The sequence below is a fragment of the Numida meleagris genome, chromosome Z (genome assembly GCF_002078875.1).
Source record: "Numida meleagris isolate 19003 breed g44 Domestic line chromosome Z, NumMel1.0, whole genome shotgun sequence".
Taxonomy (NCBI): domain Eukaryota; kingdom Metazoa; phylum Chordata; class Aves; order Galliformes; family Numididae; genus Numida; species Numida meleagris.
The window spans coordinates 49,576,764-49,592,937 of record NC_034438.1 but is presented as its reverse complement, the minus strand read 5'-3'; positions in this window follow the sequence as shown (position 1 = coordinate 49,592,937).

Genomic DNA, 16,174 nt, shown 5'->3' with positions numbered 1-16,174 from the left:
ACAAATACTGTTTTAACAGGACAATCAAATAACTGTTAGTCCAATTACCAATGATCATTTGAACTACATTCGTAGTTCAAGTTTGTGTAGTTAAAATGACATATCCCCAAACTTCTAGTGTCTTTGTTACGGCATTCGCACTCCCACAGACCCTCTGAGTCGTAAGGTGGATGACTTCAATTTGGATTGTGGGGATGAGTATAGCAAGTCATCCAGAGCCTCCAGTCATGACAAATGAGGTCCGTACAAAGCCTGACAAGTGCATCAGGACTTGGATTAAGCATATCAGCTTGACACAAAGCCTGCATCCTGTTGCAGGCAATGGCATTCCTGTTTACTGGGCTACAAGACTGCTTTGCACTTTTTACCTACACAACTCAAAAAGAAAAAAATTTTAATGGGGAGGTCCAGGTGAACAAAACAACCTGTGAGCCTATCTGCTGAGAGTCAGCACCTCTAAACAAGTGAGAGGAGTGAGCTACCAGTCATCTTGTGGTGTACTCAGATTCCCCCACATAAAGCCTGGATTCTTCAGGTGGAGACATCACTTAAACATCGAGGTTGTGAAAACTCAGGTGGCCTGAGTGGGGGAAAATCATGTTCAGAATAGCAGAAAGTCTAAAACATTTGCCTGCTCTGGAAAGAAGTGGTAAGGGGAGTTGTTTGATCAGCCAGTTCAAGTGACTCCTTAACTCCTGGATATCTGAAACTCTGAGAGAACATCCATAGTGCTGTCTGTTTGACCTTAGAAGCACAGGATGAGTAGTGGGGTTTAGTAACCTGACTGTGTACCTGTAACAAGGAAAAGAATAACAAGGGTAAGGAAAGCCCTTACAAAGGCTTTTACAAAGGCCCTTACAAAGAAAGTGATCAGCAGCCCAGGCTTAGAGACAGTAAAGATACATCATTGCTAGACTCACAGACACAAGGGAGAGAGAGTCATGGTTGGTCTGGCCAGGGAGCAGCAGCGTTTGCTGCACGGAGAGGCCACAGTGGCACGGAAGCAGGCAGAGGGATGCACAGTGTTGCGGGATGACAAGGGAGCCTGTGACAGCCTGCAGTTCCTCACTGACAACACACTAGCCCACGGTGACAAGGCCACTGCAGCCAGTCAGTGTGGTCAGCTGCATGTGCTGGGCACAGGGGATGCTGCCAGTGCAGCTCAGGACAGGCCTGGGGGCAGGAGCAGGAGCTGGTTGCAGCTCCTGGAGGGTCAGGGGCTCCATCTGCTTCAATGTCCTATTATTTTACCTCCAATTATGAGCTACTGGCAGTCTTAGATGAACTTTGCAAAGTCTTTTAGTTGTTCCAAGCATTCAGCTTACACCTGTGGAGCTGCAAAAGTTTTAAGTTGTTGTTAAAATGTACTCTGGCTTTAAGAATATTTCAGAATAGTAGATTACTACCCAGGAGAAAGTGACAAACTGATTCCACTTAGAGTATATGCTTCTGGAAGAGTGCTAGTCATCCAAGGGAAACTTTGAGAAGGAATTAAACAGAATGGAAAGGATTATAAATAAATTAAGACTGGCATGTTATCCAAGAGATAGATGTCACAAATTGAATGGAAAGGGAAAGAAAGAACTTGCTTAAATATAGCAGCTCAAACTAGTTTACATAGACAACACATTAGGAATTTGCCAGCAAGCCCTGTCCCATGTTAGCTTGTTCTTGCTATGATTCCATTATTTTTGCAGCTAGTGTTAACTGTCAAAATTACATGTTATAGTAGTACATGCCTCAGTGGACACTGGGAACTGGTGTATTGTAGGACATTTTCACTGAACTATTACCTAGCTTTTCACAAGTAAAATATTTTAAATCAAATTCTGATGAGGGATTTTTTCCTTATGGAAATGGCACATACAACTTCATGCACCATTGTCTGGGTAGAGCATTCAAAAGGGTATGAATACTGGAATATAATAGAACTATGCATTTGAAATACTGGCTTAATAGAGTTAATTTAATTAATTTCTCTTTTGAGATAACTTCTTTTGTCCAGAAAGAGGGGAAAAGAGAAAAAAGTTTTCAAGAAATTAGTTTTATGGTGGAACTGCAAATGCTGATTCTCAGTTGAAGTATTCTAGAAGTAGGTATCACAGTGACTAGAATTATTTTGAAAGCCTGATACAAGAATGAAAAAATATTAAAAATTTAAAAATTTAATACAGAAAGAGTTATACAAAATAAATTTTCACAAAATCAACCACTGGATTTACATCTAGTCTGAATAAAGTGGGAAGGCAGTGTCCACCCAGGAATCACCTTGCATGTCGATGTTATTCTGCAGAAACTCAGTTTCTTTTACAGAACCAGATTAAGCAAAGATTCTGGTTTTGACCATTAGAAAAAATCTGATTAGTCAGATCTATAGGACTAATGTCTACTGGAAACAGACAAAATATGTGTGGAGAAGATGAAGAAGGAGAGAGGAAGAAAGAAAAGAGTTTTAAAGGAAAAGAGGTATTTATATTCCATTCCACTGTTGTCAATTTTCTCCATTCCTATTTTACACTGGGACTGGTGCAAAGACAGGCCTAGCCACCCTTAGCCATTAAACACTTGAATTTTTTATAAATTATCCTTTGAGGAGGCAAAAAATATAAAAACAGCTTTATTTCAAATTTACATATCTGAGTGAGAACTTTTCCAGAAGTTTCTATAATGCAAGTGTTAGGACTGTGTGTTGCAAGCATTACATTCTATTTAAGTGTTCAAGCAATAGACTTTTCTTATCTTCAGTTGGTTAAGTACATGACCATCACTTCAAAATTCTAGTATTTAAATATCATTTACAAGTGTGAGAAAGAAGCCTTCTTTCTCTCCATTAGCTTTTTTTTTTAAAAAAAAAAAGAACTGAAATTTAGATTGATGCTAATATTAAGAGAACAACATTTAGGACATATAAATTAGTAGTTTGTCTCAAACTGCAAACTTTCTACTTTTCTAAAATGGATAATAGATGGAGAATTTCCTCTGTTCCTGTTTCAGTAATACAAGGGATATATGTTTCGGTATTTCAGATAGAACTGCTATGCAAATGGAACTCAAATACAGTGAAGGAGTAAAGAAGCACTCTGATTCTGAGAAAGGACAGTGACAGCATGAGGTCTCAAGTTTTCAAAGATACCTGGAATTTCACTTGGCATTCCTGATGCTTGAAAGTTCAAAGATTGGACTCGGAAAAAAATAAATAAAATAGGATCGCTAGGAAGAGAATAAAAGGGGAAAAAAAAAACAACACCGTTTGGTGGTGTTTATGATCATCTCCATATTGTGTGATAGCACCAGCCCAGATTTTGAAAATATTGGTTTATTTCACTATTATTTTATTTAAGCTTAGATTCACAAATATTAGTATACTCTGGAAATACCTAACTGGCAGCTATTGTTCTGGTTTTCATCTACTTGCAAGCTAGCACCCGATGAGCCACATGTTATGGTTTAACACCACATTAGCTGATTTAGACCACAAAATTTTTGTTAATAATGTATTTAGGAAAGTGTTTACTTATTTCATAAAAGAAATGCTCTAGAATCTCCACTGCTCTTTTTCCTAAATTTTTGGTTTACAGTATTTCTGTTTTCAAAGGCAAAATTGAAAATACAAGTTTGTCTTACTGAAAATTCTTACAAAAAGAAGTATGGAATTCAACACATTGAATATCTTTCAATTATTTGAATCATTTTAACTGAGTTTCTAACTTTTTAAGGCCTAAGAACAACTTTTGGCCAAATATGAATAGTGAGCTCCATTTCAGCAGTGGTCATTTCACCATGATTCCAGCATAAATTGAATGCACAGGCACCGGATTTAGTCCATGCTATGAGTTAGTAGGTCTTAGATTAGTATCTGCACTTCAGCCAGCTGTGGAGCAATTGGCTGTTAAACTGGCAGTGATGTGTCAAGAACTTGCGTATGCCCTAGTCATCTCAGTATTGATCATCATGGTGTGATCAACAGGCAAAACTGGCTTTGTCAGGGCGTGCCTCTGAAGAGGACAACTTTACTACAGTTTCATAAAACTTGTGAAAACAAGTGAACTGCCAAATGCATATGACATAAATATTCAACAGCCACAAGTTCCAACAGTGTACACAGCTGCAGCTTCAGAAAGTACTGCAGCTTCTCTTTGAAACATCAGCAGATGCAGGACACAGTGGCAGCGTGCTCTATGATAACTTCTTTATTACTGTGCTGCACACTTGGTACCTACAATAAAATCAGTCATATATTTACTTTCACAATGGTGTCTTTCTTTAATACTAAAGCTTTTGGAGTTTTTGTTGTTGTTGCTTGTTTGGTTTGGTTGGTTGGTTTGTTGGTTTTCTGTAAGAGGGTGAGTTCCTGCTTTGCTATTGAAAACAGAGAGGAGAATGTGCAAGACTGCTGCAGTTTATTTTACAGTCTTTTATGCAAAGTGAACTAGCCCATGTCTTCATCCAAGAAAGGGCCATTACAGAGATAATCTGTTCTAGAGAATGTATGAGCAATGAATGAACATTTCAAAAGCTGTGTTTGTGGTAGCAGGGGTGGAGAAGCAGAGATCAGTTCTTCTGCTGTCACTGCACGCCCTTCTCAGAGAAGCTTAGAGCAATGATCAGTCAGCCGGGAACAGGTGGGAACGTGGGTTGTCAGGGAAGTTCCTTATACCTTTTCTTCCTATCTCTAGCCTCTCCCTCTTATACTTCCAGAGCATGGCAGAATCTTTCTCTCTGAAAATACAAAAAAATATACAAAGCTTTGAATATTAACTAATCCACTTCTAGATAAAAGAATAGCTAATAGTCGAGGTGCTTCTGGTGATGCCACTGACTACCTAACCAATACAAAGCCTTCAAAACTCAAGTTCAATGCAATAAGATGTCAGATGGCAACTATTCCAGGGGTACCAACTCCTCCCTTCATTAATACATGGGCCACTATGTCTCCCACCTTCCTAGTGTCAAAGAGTCCTGACTCTGAGACTTTCCATCTCTGCTCTGGCATTTTCCTGGCTCTGAACTCTTTGGATTTTTGCTGCAGGGAAATAATGAGATGGATTCTCACACTTGTGAGCTAAAAGAAATGTTGATGGTATTTTTTTACTGGAGACACTATTAAGTGTGTAAAGTCTGTACAAAGTGTGTAAAACATCATAGAAAATATACACGTATTTGTTGCTTCAGTAAAAATGACTCTTTTCACTAAAAAAAAAAAGTCTTTAAACATTCTATGAAATGTTCAACATTATTTTGAATAGAATATTCACGTTAGTATCTTTAAATGCCCCAGGCAATGAATAGTGCTACATTTAACTTCACTTCTTCCTTTATAGCGGGCTTGGCTCAGCAAAAGTTTTTAGCCAAAAGGAAGTCATTTTCCCCTATTTCAACATTCCATCCCTAGTCTCAGAAATCTCTTTGGGTTTCAGCTGGCTTGAAACTAGAGGCAAGGCTGAGTAGATTTATTCCAATTTTAGGCAGTGCAATTTCAAAAGAGGTAGTTGGATAGCAGCCCAAAGTAGAGAAAGTAAATACAAAAAGCTCAGTACCACTGTTTGGAACAGTGTTCTAGAAGAAACTTATTATGTTTGTGTCCAGTTGAAATGATTACCTAAAGATTTTAGGGCAGTAAGCTATAGTAAAGCAAGATTAAATAGAGTATCTCATTGGCACTCTGAACTGACACTCTGGTCATTGTCAAAACAGACTATAATCTGAATTAATTACTGGACATAGGAAACTTTGGTGTATAGTTTACATATTTGATGTATTACTTCATAATTAAGTAACGTCCCTGGATTGGATGCTTGTTATTTCCTAGTGGATTTAATTTATTCATACTCTGAACTAAAATGACACAGGAAGACTTTATTTGTATAATAATGCAAACTTTTATGCATTATTATCAAAATGAGAATGTTCTAAAGAACTACATATGGAAATCTGAATCTAAGTTTCTGAAATAATTTCTGGTATGACAAATTGCAGGAATTAGAGTTCATATGGCTACTTTCCAGTGTGTTTTAGGCATTTTCTCTGCTTAAGAGAACTTAAATGAGAGAAATACCATCTGTGGGAAAGGTTCCTGTTCACTTCGGAAGTTCCCTGAAAAGGTATCACAGTGAGACCAGCAATACTTCTCAGTCACTAAAAAATGTATAAAAGTACAAGTCATTCTGTCTCTGCGGGCAAATGAAACTTCTAGAAAGGCTTGTTTAGGAGTTAGATATAAACTGTATGGTTATAACAAATATTTTACATTTAGTAATATAGTTGTTTCATCAGACATTTGTTTCTTTTGACATTCTTTTACACATTTATTAGTGTCATTGTTTCAGCTGACAAGTTGATACTTTGGTACTATTGTATATTTCAGCAGGGTACACAGCAAGTGATTAATTAACCGGCAACTTCTGGTAATATATATTTTTTTAAAACCACAAAGAACAACTGTGAAACATATAATAATGTCATAATTAAAAGTTAGTGAAAGGACATGAGAACTTCATTTGACCTCAGATTTGCTTATTGAAACAAAGTGCAGTAGCTTAAAAAAAAAAGCGTTTCCTCTGCTACTACTGCTTTCTGCTGCTTTTCTCTTTCATACAGCTTCTTAGATTTTGAAATTAATTTCCCAATGGAAGCCCTTCCAGCATGAGAGCCCACCAGTGTGGGTGGGGACAAGTACCACGGGAAGGAAAGATCTGCCATAACACACTGCACAGCAGAGGGTAAGCCATCCCCTGCACTGTGGGGGCCAGCAGCTCTCATGGGATGGAGCTGGGGGCAATACCCTACAGGACCTGTCCCATCTGGGAGCAGGGTGGCCCCAGCCTTGATACTGGGTGCCTGCACGAGGCTGTGGGCCCAGCTGGACAGTGCTCATGGCCAGGCCAGGCAGAGAATTTTGGAGCTGGAGTGCAGCAGTGCTGTGGCCTTGCTGGGGCAGAAGGTGATGAACACAAGGCTGGCTTGGGAATCTGGGCCTGGGCAGGTGGGAGAGCCCCGGGGGACAGGCACAGGGCTGTCAGAGCCTTCAACACATCCAGCACTTGGTTTAAAGACTACAATAGATGGCTCTATTCAAAAGAAGTCACTTAGGATTTCCTAATGGTTTTTCAAGGCCACTGTTAACAGCAAGAGAAGAATTCAATCGCTGGGGCTGCTCCATCTTTTGTGTCTCTCTTGAGATCTTTATTAACGTGTGGAAGCACCAGCCCCTTCACTAAACTGAGCTGGAGTTAAATGGAGGTTTGTATGTGGGCCTCTCTGTCTTTTGTTTTCAGTAATTAGCAATTACACAAGAACTAAAATGTTAAAATAGCAGTGAGACCAGATGTCTGGTTTCAGATGGCCTAATAATTAGGGAAACCATACTTTTCTGTGCTGGCATTTGCATGGATGGAAACTGTTTTAGTTACTGAAGTAACAGAACTTCTATACTCAGTGATCTCAGGGGCAACTGAGGAAAAAGATGAAAATGGAGAAACTAAATAGTAGATATTATTATAAAAGTTTCCCAGATTTCACAATTTGAAGTGTTCTATTTATGCTGTGTTAAGCAATGATTCACTTTCTTAACATTACAAACTGCTTTTCTTGTTGCTAGCAGAATTAGAGCTGAAGTAATTTAGTTTTCTGTAGGTCAAGATATTTTTCAGCTAAAAGGAAGTTGTAAAAGATGTAACACCAATTTGGTTACACTTAAAATAGAATTTCACTCCAGTATTAAGAAACTACATTCCTGTATTTCATGTTGTCTCTCTCTTCATTCTGCATTTCCTCATAACATGAACAAAAGTGAATACCCCATCTTTTCTCTGCAATCCTCTCCCACTCCAAGTTGCAAGTCATGCTGTCATTTTAACTGTTATGTAAAACTCTGAGGAAAGAAATTTTGTTAATTTACTTACTACTCTTTCTCACCTCTGTGAGTCCATTAAGTGTAGTCTATATGAAATAGTATTGATGAGATTACTTCCTGGGCTGTCAGTTAGACTTTCATCATTATATGAATAGCTCTACCCAATTCTTCTTCTCTTCCCCACCAAACTGGAAGTTTGTTCCTATTCTTTCCTCTTGTATTTATTTGTTCTGATCTATATTATCATAGAATCATAGAATCATAGAATTAGCCAGGTTGGAAAAGACCTACAAGATATCCAGTCCAACCATCCACCTACCACCAATAACCCCACTAAACCATGTCTCTCAACGCCACATCTAAATGTTCCTTGAACACCTCCAGGGACGGTGACTCAACCACCTCCCTGGGCAACCCATTCCAGAGCCTGACCACTCTTTCAGAAAAGCAGTGTTTCCTAATGTCCAGCCTAAATCTCCCCTGGTGCAACTTGAGGCCATTCCCCCTCGTCCTGTCACTAGTTACAAGAGAGAAGAGGCTGACCCCCAGCTCACTACAACCTCCCTTCAGGTAGTTACAGAGAGTGATAAGGTCCCTCCTGAGCCTCCTCTTCTCCAGCTGAACAATCCCAGCTCCCTCAGCTGCTCCTCATAAGGCCTGTGCTCCAGAATTATTATGTGAAGACTGTAGGACAGTCTCTGTACAATTTTCTACGTCTTCACATGACTAAGCACTTAGTAACATGCTAAAAACAAAATGCTGGAATAGTATGTTTAAGAAATACAGATAGTTCTACTTGCATTCTATGCTGCTATAGTTGGGATCTTAGAAGTTAGCAAATAAATTAGTTTAAATGCCAATGAGCAAATATAAAAATTTATAAGAGATTATTTCTCATTCTTAGAAAATAATGAAAACTAAACTGAAATACTAACACTAATACTAAAATGCTAATTATTGGGTGAATAAAGGAATGGCTGTTGACACAGAATAGCATGTTTGTCAGAATGTTAGAACTGAAGTGAAAAATAAAGAATCAAATATATTTATGTATACACTGAAACTGATTCTGCATTCATTTCACATATGGATTAACTTATTCAAACAGAGGCAGAAAAAAGATTGTCCTATAGATACCACTGAACTTGCCATTTGCTACCTGATAGTAGGAGCCATAGCCAAGGTCACTTTTTATCCTTTCACTAAATTGAACATTTCTGATGATCTGCCTTGCATATTGTTGTAAAGAAAGCTACCTAATAAAGTAAATGAAAGAATCAACCTCTACATAGAAATTTTTCACACTTTAAGATACTGTTAGAGAAAGCGAAGAATAAGCACGTACAAAATGATAGAGATGCTACTGAACCGTCTGCTGAGGATCCTCTGTTCCAGGAAATCAATTCTCAGAGGGAGTAACACAATAACTGAGAGCACTGGGAATCACACATTCCTTCAGAAGTTGAATGCATTACAAAGAAATATACGGCATGGACGTATTCTAATATTGACTAGGTCTTTGTACATTGCAGTGTGACCTTCACTGAAGTCAAAGCCCTATTCATTCTGCCTTGTAAAGGTCAGTATATGACATGAGTGAAACTGCACGAAGAGAAACTATCTCTTTTTCTTAATAACTTTCACGGCTACCTAACATTTTCAATTTTTTCATTTTATTCATATAAAGAAACCGAGAATAAGTCAGGCTAGAAATCTTTAGTCTTGTATTTACTCTTGTTGATTGGTTTCCTGCCTAGGCATTCTTATCCGTGTGAGGAATTAGAGTAATATCACACTCATGTATATCTATTGTCTATCTTGACAGTGCTGATTATGAGATTTTATCCCATTAGCTAATTTTGAGAGGATTTGCTGCTTTTCTGAGAGCACCAACAAAAAGTATTAGCAGGGAGTTACACCTTTAGAGTAAGGCTCCATTTTGTCATTTTTATTAAATGCACATGCTATTTTGCTGCAGTTCTAATAAGGACATTTGAATGGACATTTTAATATTCTAGTGTGGCAATGTTTTCAGTTCTTATTCTCTAGATAGCAGCTATTCCTTCTTTGCGTCATCTAGCAAAGACTATTGCTTAGAGACATAGTCCAGACAAGCAGAGTTAAGCTAGTTGAATTGTAAATAGAAACAACATACGTTTTACTGAGGAAGAACACTCATATGGTATTTTTCATGTTTCTACATATGTATTTTTCCTGTTATTAAAATTATTTGCAGTTAGCAGAGAATACTTGGTGAAATACTTAGAATATTTGATGACTTTTCTTTAAGATATATGGATATATTGCTGCAGCTGTCAGTGTCATCATTATCAAAGGAATAAATTACAGACCAGTAAACTACATACAACAACTTGGCATATGTACTTACAAAGAATTTTCTTCTCATTTTATTGTATTATTTTTCACATCAGGCATTTTGAGTTTGTGGTTAAAACAGAGTTGGTAGCACACCAGACTTTTGCGTGTTGCTGAACAGTGCTTGCACAGCATCACGACTGTCTTTTCCCCACTCTGGCCTCCCCTACGCCTACATCCCTTAGTAAGGATGCTGAGGAGACACAGATGGGAGAACTGAACTGAACATTCCAAAGGGATGTCCCATACCATACATCACTGTGCTCACCAGTGATAGCTGGAGGTACAATAAGAAGGATGGGAGCAGTTTCAGCTTCCAAGGTTGCTCACAGAGTGACTGAGTATCAAGCTGCTTTGGGGGATGACGACTGATTGTCTTTCCATCACTTTTTTCCTTCAACTATTAAATTGCTTTCATCTTGATCTACAAGTTTACTTGCTCTTGTTCTTCATATTCTCTCCCCATTCCATTGGGTGAGGGAAGAAGAGAGTGGGTGCTTGGCTGCTGGATGAGGTTAACCCACTACCGCAAGAAAAAACATTAAAATACTCAGTAGATTCCATGACTCCAGTTAGGTGAATTTTCTGCTAGGTGTACTGTTCCAGATAGCACCCACTTGTTTTGAATCTTATTACTTTAGGCAGAAGCTCACTACCCAACCATAATTAATACAAGTGCCCAAGGTAACTGCATGCACTTTGAGAAAGAACTGCTACCCATGTGCCTTGTGAAAAGCTTCATCAGACGTTTGCAGGGATTTTTACAGTTCCTGCAGCAGTATCTCTGTGTAGATACTTCCTTATTATCTAGATATGAAACTTTGATTGCAGTAATTGCAGCAAAACCAGAGGTGCAAACAGGAAAAAAAGCCCTGCAATTTTTAACAAAAATGATCATCTTTTGGAGAAAAATAGTAGATTCCTGTCTGGCATGATTCATTAGTTGTGCATTTTTCCCAAACAAAAGAATTGCAATAAGCTGAAGTGATTGCTTGATGTGTGTTTATAGAGAAGAGATAAATCTGTCAGGAACCAAAATATCCACAAGACTTTTTTTTTTTTTTTTTTAATTTTAGGAGGGAGGAGATGGGCAGGTGGAATTTAAAGAAACAGAGCATCACTGAATACTACCTATGAAATCAATGGTATGTGGTGTATAACTCTTATCAACCACATGATTATCATGCTTGAATATTGTAAGAATTCATTTGTTTCTGGTTTGTGGTGTTGAACCTCTTGTTATTGTCTCTCTAAAAAAAAAAAAAGTGAGGTGGAAATACCATAGAAGAAAATAGAAAATATCCCTCTATGACAGAGTGAGCACTGAAATCATTGATCATATTTATGATTACAAACTGTTATGGCAGTAATTCAGTGAGGTAGGCATTTCTTGAACTGTTTCATCTGTATTTCCTCAGACAACATATAGATCTCCTTTTCTTTAAAAATATGAACGTGACCCACAAAAGTAAATAGCCTTTCAGATAGACAGTTCCATTTTCAAATCAATTATCTTGTCAGATTTCCCTCTTTTTATCCTCTGTTAGAAGATTAAAAAGAAGATTCAAGCTTTAACTCTTTTTGAATACAGTGTCATGAAATATTTCTTTTAGAAGGCATACTTTTCACTGGTTTTCTTTGAGATAGCCATGATCAAACATTCATTGTTTTCATTACTGAAACCTGAGTATGCAGAAAACTTTGGTGTGATGATTCATACTGCTAGGATCATAAAATCATAGAATGGCCTGGGTTGAAAAGAACCTCAAGGATCATCGAGTCTCAAACCCCCCGCCAAGTGCAGGGTCGCCAACCACTAGGCCAGGCTGCCCAGAGCCACGTCCAGTCTGGCCTTGAATGCCTCCAGGGATGGGGCGTCCACAACCTCCCTGGGCAACCTGTTCCAGTGCGTCACCACCCTCTGTGTGAAAAACTTCCTCCTAATATCTAACCTAAACCTCCCCTGTCTCAGCTTAAAACCATTCCCCCTTGTCCTATCGCTATCTACCGTCACAAACAATCGATCCCCCTCCTGTTTATACGCTCCCTTCAAGTACTGGAAGGCCACAATGAGGTCTCCCTGGAGCCTTCTCTTCTCCAAACTAAAAAAGCCCAGTTCCCTCAACCTTTCCTCATAGGAGAGGTGCTCCAGCTCTCTGATCATCTTGGTCACCCTCCTCTGAACTCTTTCCAAGAGCTCCACATCCTTCTTGTGCTGGGGGCCCCAGGCCTGGACACAGTACTCCAGAGGGGGCCTCGCAAGAGCCGAGTAGGGGGGGACCACCACCTCCCTCTCCCTGCTGACCACTCCTCTTTTAATGCAGCCCAAAACATAGTTGGCCCTGCGGGCCACCAGCGCACGCTGCTGGCTCATGTCCAGCTTCTCATCCACCAGGACCCCCAAGTCCCTCTCCGCAGGGCTGCTCTCGATAAGTATAAGGATAAGTATATATATATATAAGGATAAGTAGATATTTCTATAGGACACCTGTTATTCTCTACCTAGCAATAATGTTTATACATAGAAATGAATTTGTATGTGTTCTGATTAAATATTTCGAAACTTGACAAAAAGAAAAAAAGCTAAAAAATACATCGTTAGTCTGTTCTTCTTGGATGCATCTCAGAAATAGAAAGGCAGGTGAAGAAACATATGAATATATATTTTGATATAATTTGCATTATTTCCTAAAAAAAAATAATCAAAGAAATAATGTTCAATTTCCAGAAGTTTTTACACTAAAATTCTCTATGTTATATTTATTGTATTTCTTAATGTACATACATACAATTTCTGTATGTACAATTTCATGTAACAATTTCTTAATGTACATACATACAATGAAAGCATAGAATGTTTTGTTGGGCTTATAGATATTGAGCCAGTTCAATCTGTCTTCACTGGAAGTTCTGTGTAATACGAAATAAATGTTTACTTACATGCTGCTTCAAGGTATTTCCTCCTTAGAAATATTTCAGCTCATCAAACAGCCTTTGTAGTTCATGACATAGTGACAAAGCAATGACTGAGAAGGTCGACTGCACCAAAAACATTCCACAACCACTGAACCCTAGCTTCTTTCCACCCACAATGCTATGACTATAACTAAGATACATAACAATGATCCTAAAAAAACTACTAAAGGAGTACAAATGCAATCTATCCTTAGCAAACAATGCTAAACTAAACAATCGAACAAACAAACAAGAGTTTAACTTATTCCATGTTTTACAGTGAAAAGCCAAATCAAATTCAAGAAGATTCTCTGAAGCTAAGGCTGGATATGTCACATCTTTTTAATAGTAACACCAGCCCTATAATTTACAACTATAACTGATTATGGACTATGAGTAACAATGCACGAGATAGGTGTTGAATTTTCTAACTGTAAACCTTGTCATAGCAAAGATGAGGGTGCAATGAAACAGGTCTCTTGCAAGCATTCTTGTAGTACACCTGAAATTTCCTTTTACAGTTCAGTGACCTGTCTTCATTTCATGGGGCAAAAATTCAGAGATTATGAGAAACAGTAGAGTGCAACTTTGCAGTGCAAAAAAACAATTTTGAGAGTCTATGGACATCTTATAGAGTTCCAACTTGCTCTTGCTAACAAGAATGGTTAGTTATGAGTAGAAGTCTTGTATAGAAGTTTTGTAAATGTTGTATATGAAAACTGCTCTAAATTCACAGTTCTTTTTTCAGCACATTAAAAACTGGAGGAAAAAAAAATCATTTTCAAAAAAATGTAGTAGTTTCAGATTTTTAAAACTTTCTGAAAACACTGTGCTTTTTTTTTTTTTTTTAAACTTACAGAGGGTATGATCATTGTGATTATACATGACACAGAACTATAATCTAGAACATCTAGGAAACTGTACCAGAATGCAAAAGAATCTTGATAAACTGGAAAACTGATATAAAAAAATAAAAAAAAGAAATTCCAAGGTCAGCTACAACACTTATAGCTTCAAATTTACAAGCATATTTGTATCCTGAAATTGACAGCTGCACAAATACAGAATGTGAGACAAATGCTTGGACGACAGATTCTTAGAACAGGATCTGAGTTCATAGCCATTGGCAATGCAGTCTGTGTGAGTAGTGGTGTACATCTGAAGAAAAAGAAAGTATACAGATTCAACAGAAAGGAGCAGGCACTGAGAACATGAGGTGATTTTTTGCTTCTGTAGTACAGTAAGTATCTGGGCATTGATAGAGTATTTTGGGACCATGCTTCAGGGGATGTGTAGATCAATAAGGATGAGATCTACAAAAATGTTCAAAAGTCTAGACAGCATGTTCTAGGAGGAAGCTTGAACAGCTTCAGGAAAAGAAAAATAAAGAGGAATATAAATCCCCAACTTTGTAAATGCTTTTGTTAAAAAAGGAAAACCTGTTCTATGTGCCCACACTGAATAGCGCATTTGCTGCAGGGAATATTTGGGTTAAACAATGGGATAAATAGGTTAACAATAAGGACTGTAAAGAACTGGAACAAATTTCCTGGTGTTGCTGTAGTGTTTCAGCTGTGGGAGGTTCTTAGGAGCAGGTTATACAAACATTAGTGAGAAAAGCTGAAAGGCATGATTCAAAGGGTTAGAACAAGGTACTGTGAGCCCAGTATTTTATATAGTTGCATGAAATGTTGATTAATTTTAAACTAGAAATGTTGCTTGAGACAAAAAATTGAAGACTTTTGCTGAGAAGCTTTCAGAACAAGTAATCTTACATTTTCATAGTCATTCATATATTTACATCCATCTATTTGCTACACTAAATTTCATTTCATGATTACTTTCAGCCATTTCAAATGTGGGGTTCTTTTCAGCATAGGTAGTACCATATACAGCAGGGCTGAATCTTTGATTTTTGGAAAATCACCTCACACAAATATATTGTCCTTTTCATTCTCTGTGATGATAGTAGAATGTTAAGCAAATATGCTGCCCATACCAAGTTCTCTTTATTCAATTTCTACCTGCACACTTAAGATACTGAAAGTAGGAGATAAAAATGGAGCAAGAAATTTCTTCTTCCAGAAAAAAAAGAAATGACGGGTTCATACACACTTCAGGAGCAAGGTTTTGTCAGAATCTGATTTAAAATTCTTGAAAGCAAATGGGATAATACAGTATATTTTCAAGCGTAGAAATCTGATCAGAAAATTGCTAACTGACATTCTCAGACATATCAGTTCCTGAGGAGGCATTTACAATGTTTAGTTCAACACATATGAAGGTCTGAAATTTTCATAGAATCACAGAATTGCAGGGACTGGAAGTAACCTCAAGAGATCATCAAGTCCAACCCCCTGTTAAAGCAGGTTCCCTAAAATAGGTCGCACAGGTAGACATCCAGACAGGTCTTGAATATCTCCGTAGAAGAAGACTCCACAGCCTCGCTGGACAACATGTTCCAGTGCTCTGTCACCCTTACCATAAAGAAGTTATTCCATATATTTGTATGGAACTTCCTAAATTCAAGTTTTAGGTCATTACTCCTACACACTCCTATTGCTACACACCACCGAGAAGAACCTAGCTTCATCCATTTGCCTCCCATTTCCCTTTAGATATTTATAAACATTACTGAGACACCCCCCCGCCCCTCAGTCTTCTTTCCCCCAGGCTGAGCAGACCCAGGTTAATCTGCTTTTCCTCACACAGGAGGTGCTTCAGGCCCTTTATCATCTGCGTGGCCCTACACTGGACTCCTTCTAGGAGATCCCTGTCTTTTTTTGAACTGAGGAGCTCAGAACTGGACACTGTAGTCTAAATGTGGCCTCACTGGGGCAGATCAGAGGCAGAAGACCACCTCCCTTGACCTGCTGGCTATGCTTTTTTTAACGTACCCCAAGATACCATTGGCCTTCTTGACCACAAGGGCACACTGCTGGCTCATGACCAACCTGTTATCCACAAGAACACCCAGGTCCTTCTCTGCTG